The sequence below is a fragment of the Vidua macroura genome, chromosome 1 (genome assembly GCF_024509145.1).
Source record: "Vidua macroura isolate BioBank_ID:100142 chromosome 1, ASM2450914v1, whole genome shotgun sequence".
NCBI lineage: Eukaryota > Metazoa > Chordata > Aves > Passeriformes > Viduidae > Vidua > Vidua macroura.
In genome coordinates, this window is record NC_071571.1 from 27,644,047 (window position 1) to 27,657,031 (window position 12,985).

At 39.9% G+C, this 12,985-nt stretch overlaps 1 protein-coding gene across 1 annotated transcript in view; it reads left to right on the plus strand.

Moving 5' to 3' along the window:
- Positions 1–6,720: 6,720 nt before the first annotated feature.
- Positions 6,721–12,985, plus strand: part of SCIN (scinderin) — a 64,900-nt gene continuing 58,635 nt past the window's right edge. Inside the window, exons 1-3 of the mRNA XM_053979365.1 lie at positions 6,721–6,805; positions 8,219–8,276; positions 9,045–9,181. The gene's annotated coding sequence lies outside the window, so the exon portion shown is untranslated. The remainder of the gene's footprint in view (positions 6,806–8,218; positions 8,277–9,044; positions 9,182–12,985) is intronic.

Genomic DNA, 12,985 nt, shown 5'->3' on the forward strand with positions numbered 1-12,985 from the left:
GCTATCATGATGCATTAGAAAAACAAAATCATTTTTCTTATGATTTTAATGAGTCACTTTCTAAATTTTCCATTAAAAATAATTCTGTGGTAATTCTCACAGTCAAACCTAGTGAGACTTTTATTTTTGTGTCATGCAATATCTTACAATAACTCAACTATAATTGAGATGTTTGAAGGCACACCCAGATAAAAGGAGAAATTTATAAGGACTCAAATTGGACAAGTGTTGATGCTAGTTTTAAGGTGTTGGGCTGCTTTGTTTGTTTGGTTTGTTATTCTAGGTATCCTAGCTGTTTTTCATGTTTATTACATTTTCAAGAAATAGGAATTGCCCCTGCCAAGACTTCAAGACTGTTCTATTTTTCATTCATCTCTGTGAAAGGAATGATGATAAGGAATTATCCTCACAACTCTTTGTGCAGTGCAGAAGAGCCTAAAATAGCTCTGAGCTGGCCTGCATTTCTGAACTCCATCACTGAAATGCAAAAGAGCTATGTTTGCATGACACTGAATAAGAAGACTAATTAGCAACAATGGATGTGTCACCTTGGCCTGGACCTGTAGGCATTGATCCTGGAGTCAGCTGGGACATTTCCGACTTGCATTCCCTGGTTTGATGAACAACTACTCAGAGTGAGGGAAATGAAACAGTTATTTTAGTGTAAACCAGGATTTATTCTACTCAGTCTCTAATAAGATTTGAGAAGTAAGAAGTGGATTTATGAAATCTGTAGGCTTGTTCCTTACTTAAATGAGTTATAGCAAGGGAACACTAAGCCCTCATTTAACCTCAAACACCACTGTATATCCTAGTTAAAGAACAATGAAATATTATCCTGTTATCACATACTGATCAGCATTTTATACAGAATGCAAACTGCTGTAATGTAATCTTTCTTCCTGTTGCTCCAGCAGTGGTTTTCAATAATTAATTCTGATTCACATTACCACTACACTGACTTCAGTGGACATACTCAGATTCTGCATGAAAATCAGAAAAACCTAGTGTCTTCTTTCTGATTTTTTTGAGCATTGCTAGGATGTATCCCAGACGAGTGACCTGAAATTTTTTGTCTTAGCTGACACAGAAATACAGGAAAATGTAGGTCACTACCCCAAGAAGCTGAGAAGCTTTCCTAAAGGAAAGAAAAGATTCCATTTCTAACAGAGGCTGGAAAGCGGTGATAAGAATTATATTTTCAAAATCAAAAGTAAACTAATTTTCTTCTTTATTTCTTTCTCTTTCTGTTGTTGTAGTTGATTCTTTGGAGTCAATACAATTAAAGTTTAAAAAAACCCTAAAAAATCAAAGAACACATGCTCCAAAGGTCATGCTTATGGTCTTGTCAAGTGATGTGTTTTTCTTATAGTCTTGGTTTGACTGATAATGTGATTGAAAAAACATATTTCACCCCATTTTCTTTCACCATTTAAAAACAATGAATGGGAAGATTTTACATTATTTTTGTTCTTTATTCCTGGATTTTCTTTTGCTCTTTCTTCCTGGATTTTTTTTCTCTCTTTTTTTCCCCCTGAAATACCTTCTCTCAAGGTAAGAAGTATACATACTTTTGGCTACAGCTCCAGGTTAAATCTGGGTATGATATTCCATCTGTGCTTGCTTGTCCCTAAGACGATTCTGCAGCTCAGACTAGGATCCTGGCTAGCTTTACTGCTTTTTCCAGCTTGAACTCTTAAGATCTCCTAAATCTTATTTAAGTCTACAAACAGCTTATATTTAGCTGAAAAGATGAGGTGGTTTTGTGTAGGAAAATGTCAAGCCCTCTTGCTATTCTATGGTAGAGCAAAACGGCTTACTCTTTGGCTTTCCTGGGTTTTAAAACGCCTTTATTTTGCAAAGTAGGTAACATGCTGCCATCTGCTGGCAATGAGAAATTATTTTATTTCTTCAAGTTACTTATGGAATACAAGTTTTCGAATTCTTAAGGAAGTTTGTTTGACACTATTTTCTCTTCAGTAAAACTGTAGATATCTGAGCAGCATAAACTTGCAAAGGACTATTCAATTATACCTTATAATTTACTTCAGGATCCCTGCGAAATCCTTCTTACTTGAACAGATACAAAGTCCTATCACAAAGCTCAACTACAACCTCCAAACTCCTTTTCAGCTAAAAGCCTGAAAAAAAAGTAAATTTCCTTAAAGACAGAGAAAAAGGTGTACCCTTTCAAAGGATTTTGAATGTTCTTTAAAACCAAACAAACAAAAATGTTTTTGAAGTAGTATATTTTATAAGAAGAAAAACAAGGGAACAAATGTGATAACTGTTGGGTGGCTCTAGGTGATTTGTACTTCTGAATTTTGCTTCCTTCTTCATCTCCAGTTAAATTCATTATGTACACCGTCATATCATCTGAAGAATATCTCTTTATAATTTCATGATGGAACATCAGAAAGGAAAAAAAAAAAACCCCAAGGGAGCTCTGTTTAATCAGTTGAGAACCATAACTCAGTTCAAACTTGGCCTTCCCTGCTGGAGTGCTGGCCAAAGTTTCAGCGGTGTAGTGACATTCTGCAACCTGAGAGAACAGGTTTTACAATGAAATATCTGGTTGAACCAAAGTAATTTCCAACAGCACATAATAACCATTTGTTAAGGTAAAAGGGTATATAATGTATTTTTGATTTATAATTTATACTTCACTTGCACATAAGCAAATAGAGAAAACGGTCTATGTGTATGTGGCTAAGTAATCACACCCAATTATACAATCCAGGCCATTTCAAGTGACCATTTCAAGGTGTGTGTAGCAACTATTACATTGTTCTGTTGGCAGAATGCTTGAAAACTGAAATACAAAGGAAATTAATTCTGCTACCCTGGCTCTTGTGTTGTCACTTATACTGAACAAGATGAATATTTAGGAAATACTGGGGTAATACTGCTGCTCCTTTCTATTCAGTTGTTTTAGTAAATATGAACACGCCCAAAGCACGGGGCAGCATCAGATCTTACAGGTCATGAAAGTATGTTTAATAAAACATAGTTTTGTCCATTAGGATAATAGGTGATAGAGCACCACTGCTTTGTTTTCAAATTACTGTTTTCTTTTCCTCACTCATATATTTTCCTTCTAATACCCTTGTTTTCTAGCATATAAGAGAAGCATATTGAACTTCTGGCCTTGTTGCTAGGTTTCAAGCTGCATTTATGCAGTCTACTGAGACATTCTTCTCGTTTTTGAATTCTGAATCAAGTCCCAAGGCAACAGTGCCCTGTTTCTTAGCAACACAGATGGGTAGACTGTATATTCCAGCTCTTTTGTACAATGGAAGAATAAACAATTCCCTGAGTAAGTGTGTGCTGCAAGCCCATTGCTTCACTTAATTTCCTGGAGAAGAGAGGAAAGGGAAGCCTTCTGTGGTACAGCAGATAAAGTTTGTCTGGAAGTCCCTGTCTCTGCAGAATGGTGAGTCATATCTCTATTTTTTCTGTTCTCTGCATCTCTCTGGGGTCTTTATTCACTGCTGTGCGCATGAATCTGTAGGTACTTCCGATCCATGAATTTCAGTTAAAAGATACAAACAGAGGCATCAAAAATCAATGGTAACAAAGCTGGCAGAGGTGGGATGTGTAAAAGTACACAGACTTTTTGCTCTGGTGAAATTAATGGAGAGTCATAGAATTGCATGGCTTTAGAAACTGTGTGCAAACACTTGATTTTAGGAAGGAAACTAGGGCTAGAGAAAATAGGTAGTGATTAAGAGGTAAGGAGGAAATGTGCATTCATGCAACTAACATCTTAGTCTGTTACCTGTGTTTGAAATGGAGAAAAGTTATCCTTTTAACATAATCTATGCAAAGTGTTAGGCAGTTTTGAGTCATTTTGGGAACATAGGCAAATTCTGAATTTTGCTGCCTCCAGACTGTAGGACTAACATTACCATGGAGAGGGAGGAGTACAAGGGAGAGGAAAGGGGGAAGAGAAGGACACACAGCTCTGCAGAGCTGAACATTTCTGCTCCTGATGTCTGTGAAGGGGCAGGTACATACATGATCTTTTCATGATGGCAACAGCAGCAATGCAAAGTTTCAGATAGTACGATTTTAGCACAGAGTAGAAGAACAGAAGCACTTGTGCTATTCATCCCACTGACCTTGGCATGTACCTGTTTTACCTGGACCTAGAGCTGGCCTAGTCAGTCTGCCAGTATCTCAGTTTAGTTACAAAACAAGAAAAGGCTGCTTTACATGTGTAAAGAATCAACTGTCAAATTCTTTCCAAAAAATTTTAAATCACAAGGTAAACACAGCAACTGGCTATGGTGGGACAGCTGGTTTGCCTGTAGACTGCCCACACATACTTCATGGATAGCCTGGGCCACCTTTGAACACAGAAGCAAAGTACCCACTCAAGTCTACTCACATACTCCTAAGCAGGAATGAGGCCAGGTTGTGCTTCATTGTTTGGATAGCCTGAGTATAATCTGTGAAGTAGAGACTGAGTTTTGGCCCCTTCCGAAAGGCTGTCCTGCATCAGGGATCTGCTGCAGCTGGAAGTGTTCCAGCCGTGTGGTCCTGGGCTGGAAGGAACCTGTCTTGGTAGCACAGCACAGCTGAGCATGGCCTGGGAACCAAAATCACCTGAAAAAAAGAGCACAGAAATGTGGCCTTCCAGAAACAATTTGTGGGTACTTGATTTATCTCCAGTGAGCTGCTCACCCAAATCCTTGTTCAGAAACACAGCTTTGTTGGTAAGGACATACTTCCATATGCCCTTATCCTTCAATGGACCATGACCTTCTTTTAGGAAAAACCCCATTCTGTTCTCAAAATGAATAAGTACAAAGAAAAGAAAGTTGTAATGTTAGAGCTTTCCTTCAGGTTTCCTGAGCATTGAGTATTAGAGTAGGAAAAAAATTGTTTTTATTGTCTTTGGGCCTGATGCAATACCCTTATGATCCATGTCTTTCTTTCAGATTTTCAGGGCATAAAAGGAGATCCTGTGTAAGAAAGATAACAGTCTGGTAATGGCTTTTAGATCACGGAGATAAAACAGAAAATATGGATAAGGTAGTATTTGTGTCCAGTTTGTGCACAGAGCTAAATACTTTACTGGCTATTTAGGGTGTTAATACCGCTCCAGTGGTCCTTCATCCTGCCCAGAGGCATCCTTGGGAAAGGGCCTTCCTCTACTTCTGGGCAAAAAGATGGCACTGGCTGACCAGAAAACCCATGGCAGGACATAACCTCTGGGCACATATTAGGGTGGGGTATATAGCAATGGGGTAGCTCTAATTAACATTGTGTCCTGGGTGTGCCCAGGAATGCAGAGAAAGATGAAAATGCATCAGTAGGAATGGAGAGCAGAGCTTCAACATTCCCCCCTTTTGAGCTTCTTTTTGTCACTTCTACTTGTGCAAAGTGAGACTAGTGTACACCCAGTTGTGCCCCACTACAACCCCAAACCCCTGCTGTGCTGCCCTGCATGTGCACAGGTTTAGTCTCCTGTGAGGATGTACTGCTTAATGAAACAAGAATTAAAATATGAAAAAGGGGTGTATTTCTGTTGTTACACAGTGATGAGTATTTCAGGTAAAATAAAATTCAGAGCTCCTGTTCCTACAGGTTGGTATGAATGTGTAAATTCCTAACATCCATGCTCTTGTCACTTCAGATGGTTTTTTTCCTAGGCTCAGGAGACTGCAATATTTGAGAAGAAAAAATTAATCATCAGGCCATTATGTTCATCCTCCACCAAGGAGAGAGAAGATTTTTCTTTGAAACTCAAGGAAAATTTTCTGCAAGCCTTGACTGCCCTTTCTCACAACAACAAACTGCAGTGAAGCAATCCAAAGCCAACATAGATTTATGGCTGAAACAACCTCCTGATTTTAGACACCAGCTCTATAAGTCATCCAATCTTCCTCAGAAGCCACACGGAAAGGGAAAAGGGGAACTGAAGCCAAAAAAGACCTCTGAGGCCACAGTCATGCCAGAGCTACACTTAGGGTTAGGGTTGAGAAAACCAAAACCCAAGGGTTTCAGAGACAATGACACTACAAAAGGCATGCCAAGGGGGGGCACAGCACTGCCCCAACATTGCTCCCTCCACACCTTGCTCCTTGGCACCACCCATGTATGGAGAGTCTAACCTGATTTTTATTTATGCCTCAACATTTGTTATACATGATGTGCAAACTTTCTTTAGGTGCTGTACTGACACGATAGAAAGCTCAGTCCAGCAACTTCGTTTGACAGACAATGGGCGGAGAAAAACTTCCACGATCTGGCTTCAAGGGCTTCCCCCTTGCAGATGGGGTAGATCACCAGCTTCCCAGGAGAAAAAGCCAGATAAATTCGGCTTTGTTGAGGAGCCTTAGTACATAAAAGCAGTTACCAGTGCCACACTCCTGGGGCTGCCATTTTCTGCTTTTCTTGGACGAACCAGGGGCTCACCTGGATAATCAGCTCTATCCCCTCCTCGCCTTTTTCTCCCTGCGGTGCTGCTTCTTCCCTGGCTGTCCTGTCTTGTCCGCACCGTTCCTCTCCTGCTTCACCACCTCCCTGAGGTGGCTCATCGCCACCACAACCCCGTTCTCCGCTCTTTCCCCGACGGGGCAGTCGCGGCCCGCTCCCAGTCCTCCGCCGCCGCGGTGTTTCCGGCGCTGCCCGGAGCCGGCCCTCAGCAGCCGGCCCGTTTTGGCGAACGGCAGGGACAGGCTGCTCGCCGCCGCTCGGGAATCGCGCCCAGCTGGCCACCAGAGCCGCGCAGGCTCATCGCTGCCCGCAGCACGCTCGACCCATCTGCCGGGCCTATGGGGCACCCCGAGGTGCAGCGGTAATGCTGTCCTTGTCTTCTGCTTCTCTCTCCATCTCTCGTTTTCCCTCTCTGCACCCTGTTCTATACCCCTTCAGTAGGAGCGTGTCTTTCTTTATCAGTAAATTTCGTTCCACCTCATGTCATCCCATTCAATTTCATTGGTTTCACTCCAATTCAGGCTTTTGGTGTTTGTTTTCGTGGGTTTTTTTTGTTTTGTTTTGTTTTGTTTTTGTTTTGTTTTTGTTTTTGTTTTGTTTTGTTTTTTTTGTTTTGCTTTGTTTTGGTTTGTGTTTTTTAATGGCCTTTCATTTCTTCAATCTCTTCTCCCATCCCTTCGCTTCACTTGCTTTCCTGATTTAGAGATTTCAATGAGTATCATTTTGGCAAGTTTCAGTCCTTGGAACTGGACCTGATGTCATCCCAGTCCATTTCCTCATATTCACTCCATTTGCAAATTTGCTTTCTTTTTCTAAAACTGCTTTGGATTTTATCATAGCTCCTTTCCAGAAAACTGTTACACTTTGTTCTCTGATTTCCAGATTTCATTTCCTTTGATGAAATTAAGAATTTCAATCTTGTGATTTCAATGAGGATAAATTTGGCAAGGTTTGGTCCATCTCACTGTACTCCATGTTATCCTAGTAGTCCAGTCCATTTCATTGTAGTTGCTCCATTTCCAAATTTCCTTTTTTTTTTTTTTTAATCTTTTAATTGCATTGGATTTTATTTTATCACTGTTCCAGAGTGTTTGTTCTCTTTGTCCACTTTGTTGTCTGATTTCAAGATTTAATTTTCTTTCATTTCATGAAAGAAAATGAAACATTGTTATTTCAATGGGTATGAATGTGACAAGGTTTGGTCCATTTCCCTGCACTTCAATGTGCACCTTTCCATTGCATTGTTTTCACTTTGTTTCAATTTTTTTTAATGGTGTTTCATTTCTTCAGTTTCTTTTGTCTCTTCACTTGGATTCCTGACTTCAAGATTTCATTGCGTATAATTTCAGCAAATTTCAGTTCTTTTCACTCCACCTCATTTCATCCCACGCAATTTGTTTGTAGTTGGTTGTGGTACCATATTTTCTTTATTCTTTTCCAATTGCATTTGATTTTATCTTATGTCCTTTCCAGACTGTTTGTTTGACTTCCTGCACTTATTTCAAGATTTTATTTCCTTTCAAGAATGGAACTTCTCCACAGACAGAACCCTAGCCCCTAACCCTAAAGTGGCATCCTTTGTGGTGGTGCCCAGGTTTGGGTGGTGCCCAGGTTAGGTGGTTAGGACTGGTGTATTTTTACCTTACCTAAAAGCAAGTAAAGTTTACAGCTAACTTCAATGGTCTTGGTTCTAGGTATGGTGGCTTTTCTGATGTTAAAATGTATTTTCCTTTCCAAATGCAATGTGAAGCTAATTTACCACATTTTGTGACAGGTTACGCCAGAGATCCTTGCAATCTGAAGGTAAAACCACAGCATTTGACATAGCATAGGTGAGTCTTTCACAACGTGCACATTTATTGTGTTAGAGAATTTAGGAACACTACTTCAACACTAGGGAGCAGGAATTAGAGCACAGAACCCTCAAACCTGTCTTAAGTGGTCTTAGATGAAACTTGAAGACCAAAGAGTAGCTTTTCCCCTAAGTCTCAATATCAGAGAAATTCCACTTCCAAGTTGTAAAAAACAGACTCAGATCACAAAAAGTACACTAGTTCACTAAGGTGAAGACACTTAGATTCAGGGACACCTGATACAAGCAGCATTACTAGCTGAAAACTGCTTGTTAATGTTGATTTTTCTGATAAGACTGCAATTTCAGCCTTGTAATGGGGGTTATTCCCAGGCAACTGATTCAGGTCCAATGTCTGCTGTACTCATTGTAGATACAATAGTCCATATCTGCATTCCTATTGTGGTGAATGGTCCAGAATGGGGTGCCTACCCTCTAGTGTTTCTATAGCTTCACCTCCTATAAGGACAGCTTCTTGGAAAATAATTAACTACACATAAATTAAAGCACACACACATACATACCATGTAGCATAAAACACTGCTTTCTTTGTAGACAGGCAAAGGTAAGGCTTTGTTCACAACAAGGCCATGGACAGAATATTTTGTGCTTATAATGTTTGCTATATATGTATGAGTGCTCCTTTTTCTGGATCCTAGCTGATTAACAATGAGCATAGCTTTTAAAATCCTAGAATCCAGACAGTTTTTCCTATAGCTTATAAATACTGTTTGGTTAATATTTTCAGATCCTGAACTTGAACCACTGAAAGGAAAGCAAAAGCACTCTGACAGGAGATTTCTTACATACAAGCTTCATGAAAGCAAGTGGGATCCACAGCTGCTACCAAGTAGTCCCTGGCCACCTAAATCTGCTTCATTACCGGTTAGTCAAATTAAAAGACAACTTTTTGCTTTTATCTGCATCAAAATATTTTGAAATAACAACAATAATAATAACAAATTAATAATTATATTCATTTCAGAATATTTTGAATCACCCAGTCTTGAGAGGATATCTGGCATATCCTAAGGGAAATGTCACTGTACTGGAGATCTAGGGACATGGACCATTCATTTCCTCTAGCTTTTCAAGAATGTGATTCTTTCTAAAGCTCTTGTTGAGAGCTTTGATGGAGTTGGAAAGATAGTCTGCTGTGGAACATTTTCTTATTTCAGCCTTTAGCAGAAAATTACACAGTATTGCATGTGGTAATTCACTTTTAGGAATCAAGATGTCCATATTAGACTGTTCAAAGACACAGACTATTTCAGAATAAGCAGATGTTGGATGGATGTTTTTATGCTTTATATATACACACCAAACTCTTAAATGTAGAGATCTCCCAACCAGAATGCTTATAAAACAGCTCCAATTTACATCGCTGAAGATTAACAAATAGAGCATTGAGGGGAAACTAACATATATATAACTGTAAATACCACTATGGAGCAGAAACACACTAAATGTACTTATTCTGGTATATCAGTGAGTATTTGACCTCTTTCTGTTAGGCCCCAGTTTCTGAAATAGCATGGAAATCAAAATTATTATATCTTCCTACTTAACAAATTCCTCTCTAATTCCCCTCGCTATTGCTAAAAATTACTTACCAACACGTCCAGCTCACTAATTCTTTTCTATAATCAGCCCCTCAGTTATCTGGAGATAAATGAAAGGGCACAGCCCAGCAGGCTCCTGGTAACTACAGATGCTGAGTGCCATCATGAGCTTACTTTGGAAACTGCCTGTCCTCTGCACTCAGAAGCTGGGGATCAGCAGGCTGTGCCAAAATAAGCCCTCATACATTCCCTCTTCCTTCAATAGACACATCTGCTTTGCTCTTGACTCTGATTACTAGGAAAGGACTGCTGAAAGCTCCACACAGTCAGGTAGTTTCAGTTCCTTTTCTAAGCAGTGTGTGTGGGTGTTGTGCGCAACAGGGGGAAGCACTTTTTAGTCATAGTCTGCATTGCTGAGGGCTTTGGAGATGTATCCAGAGCCATACTTGGACACAAATTTCTAGACTTAAAATGTGTATAAGCTGCATGGTAAATGCACCCCAGGAAATTATTTAGCATAGAAAATTTCATATTGGGTCATTTTGCCTTTTCCAAAGACAGTGAGCTATACACACCACTGTGGAAAGCTAGGGACACTAGTAAGAATCCTTTATGTGAAGATCTTCTGACCCTGTGTGCACTGTTATGGAGGTTGGCATTTCTCCAGGATTTCCCAGATGCAGCACTGGAAAATAAAAATTGTGCAAGATATTGACAATAATAATATTTTTTGTTCAAGAGAGCTTCCTGTCAATTGCAATGAATCTCCAGACATTGTTTGAAATTTGCAGTTCCCCAATTTTCAGTTTGGAAAGAATAAAGTCCCCAGTCTGCTTGTAAATTACTCATTTCCTGAATGCCACACAAACCTAGGTCAGTAAAAGGTGATTTCTCTGTGCATGGCAAATGAAATGCTTGGGACAGATTAAAATTCAGAGATTGTTAGGATCTGGAACTCTTGTTAGAGCTCAGTAGACATAATCATAAGATAATAGTATTGTATCTATACTAATCATGGATTATGATTAAGTTTTAGCTGGACCTCCCCATAGTGATAGGAGTAAAATCTAATGACACACATGGAAGTCCTTCAAAGGAATGATTTTGACTTGGTCTTTTGACAGATGGAGAACAGGAGGCACAGAACAGGTAAATTAATTGCCCCAAAAGCCTGAGGGAAGAGTCAGTTTCAGACAAACTCCTGCAAGTAAATTTGATCTTATATAACACATGTGAAGGCATTTCTGGTGCTCCTGAGGAAAAGAGGAATGAACTTGTCTTTAACCTCTGTGCATGACACCTCATCTTTAAAAATGTGGGTGTCTTCATTATGACCAACAAGATGGAGGTAGCCCCTTCTGCCAGTCTGCAGTGGAGAGTGAGACACACAGACATGTTACAGACACTCATTTCCTGGCTTAGGCAACTTTACTCTTTCACTTAGAAGAATCAGGAAAACAAGACAGAGCTGTTCTGCAATGAGAGTGCAACTGCTGGAGACCCTGGGGTACAAAGGTTACTAAGGAAACAAAGGTACCTACAGGAAATCTATGCATGGATAATCCTCTTTATTCCCAAATATACAATAAGAAACATCCTAAGAATATAAACTGAGAGTTCTTTAAAAATGCTGGCTTGTTTTGTTTACCTGCTTTGTTTATGCTAAATACCTTTACCATATGTAGTATATATAAGTAAGACAAACCCAACTATTCCTGTTAAGAACACTGCAAAGAAGTATAAAGTTTCCTTTTCTTCCAACAGCACATCCTTGCAAGAAAGCAGCTTTAAGAACATTACTGCTACTGGCAGGACAGATACCTTGCTTCCAAATTCCTACAGGGGTGTGACATTCAGCTGTAGGTGTTGTGAAAGGCAGCTGCAGTGTGGTTATCCAGCTGTGCAGACAGAAGCCCCCATTACCCTCCCAGGCTTACCAATACAGTGCAGTGGCTTGATCTGAAAATACTGATGATGTTGCTTTACAGCATGGAGATTGAGAGGCTCTCCAGAGAGCAGTTCTGCTTGCACTGCAATATTGGCTTGGTTCATGGCATCAGCATCCAGCAGAGCCCAGCAGGAGTGCAGTGTTGCTGGCATTCTGCTGTGTCTCTGCACTGTTTTATAGGTACATTGCCCATTGCATTGTTTTATAGGTACATGTGGAAGAAGTGCAGCACCCGAGCAGAGTGCTCTGACAGCTCTTCATGTTGGCCTCAGATTAGCATCAGCTTGTTCCCCTGTTACACACTCAAATTCAGAGTCCAAAGGGGCCTGAGACTGCCCTGCAGAGATATTTGCTATTCAGGCTGATCTCCATCTCCTCTGACATACTTTGCAAAGCTCTTAAACTTCAGAGGAAGTGGAGTGTGGTTTTTGTATCAAGGGCTGGCAAAAGTGATGTTCTCATGCCTCAGCAGTTAGAGATACAGGCAAAATATCTTCAATCTTTTTACTTTTGCATGCTCATTGTGGGAGTGAAAATACACTGTAAATGCTGCTGACAGCTATGTCAGCCTTTGGGCACACGTCAACTTCAGTGTGAATGCCTCTTAGCCCAGTATACGAGTAATGAACAGTATCTGTTACCAAAAATGTCACTGATCTAAAATCTCCTCCAGTCAGTTGGTATTTTTCCATTACCTTCAGTGTACTTTGAAGCAGGCTTAATGGAGGTGAATTCTTTTGTTTCAGGCAGCACTATGAGATTGTTCCTTTAGAAACTGCTTTATGAAAACTGCTGCAGCTTATATAGATGCACAGAGAATGTGGATGCTTTCTGAAATCCTAAAAGGAAGAAGCAGGTTTACAAGTTAACTGTAAATACTGTGATTTCATAAATGACCAGATGGACCAAGTGTTACATAAAAGAATGTTCAGATTTGTCACCCACACATACTGACTCTGTAAAGACAAAACAGTAGATACTGTAAGTTATTAATGCTAGTAGTTTGCATATGTATAGAACTTATCCTATATATCTTTATTATAATAAAACAGTTTTCAAGGTGTCTGGTCAGGACATCCTCTGCCATCCCCCATATACCTCAATTTCAGTGTTATCTCTAAAACTGTTGTACTTTGGGTTAGATTTAGCCATGTCCGCTGTGAATTCTAGAACTCATGA